General features: G+C 59.3%; 1 protein-coding gene across 1 annotated transcript in view; it reads right to left on the reverse strand.

Moving 5' to 3' along the window:
- The window catches only part of LOC125483112 (jouberin-like), a 57,502-nt gene extending 57,164 nt beyond the window's left edge, over positions 1 to 338 (reverse strand). Inside the window, exon 1 of the mRNA XM_048596745.1 lies at positions 213 to 338. The gene's annotated coding sequence lies outside the window, so the exon portion shown is untranslated. The remainder of the gene's footprint in view (positions 1 to 212) is intronic.
- Between the last annotated feature and the right edge of the window lie 249 nt (positions 339 to 587).

Genomic DNA, 587 nt, shown 5'->3' on the forward strand with positions numbered 1-587 from the left:
GGGGGGGGGGGGGAGAAGGAGGGTAGATGAGGGTTAGAGGGTGAAATGGTGCGGGAGTGGGCGGAGAAGGGGGGACGGTAGAGTCGAGGAGTAACGGCCCCAAATTAAACACACCCCCACTGTTTGAGACGTGGCCTAGCAACGGCAGGACGGCCTTACACCGAGACGGAAAGCACCAATGGGGGAGATGCGGGTTATCGCCGGTTACTGACCTGACTGTAGGAAGTGACGCTACAATCGGTTCGGCTCCAGCAGCCTCGCGGTGTCCGTTCGAACTCGAATTCTATCCCGTCCCCGCGTAACTACTCCTCCACCCACTGCTGCCAGGGGGCGTGGCACCAGCTCCGTCACAATCATCTCGCCTCAGCTCCTCCAATCATGTGCTCAAGTTGCGCCCCAACCGGCCGCAAAAGGCAATCACACCCAACCAGCGGGCAAATAAGCCCCAGGTAAGGGCAAAGGAGCTGGCTCTCAGTTCATTCGCGAAAGTCCCGGTTAGCGAGGGCTCAGCTCAGTTGGGAAAGTCCCCCAGGTCGGGGAGGTCTCAGTTTGCGGCCACGTTCTTGTTAAAGCGTCTTTGATGACAG

This window comes from Rhincodon typus, chromosome 5 (assembly GCF_021869965.1).
Source record: "Rhincodon typus isolate 14 chromosome 5, sRhiTyp1.1, whole genome shotgun sequence".
In the NCBI taxonomy this organism is placed as follows: Eukaryota; Metazoa; Chordata; class Chondrichthyes; order Orectolobiformes; family Rhincodontidae; genus Rhincodon; species Rhincodon typus.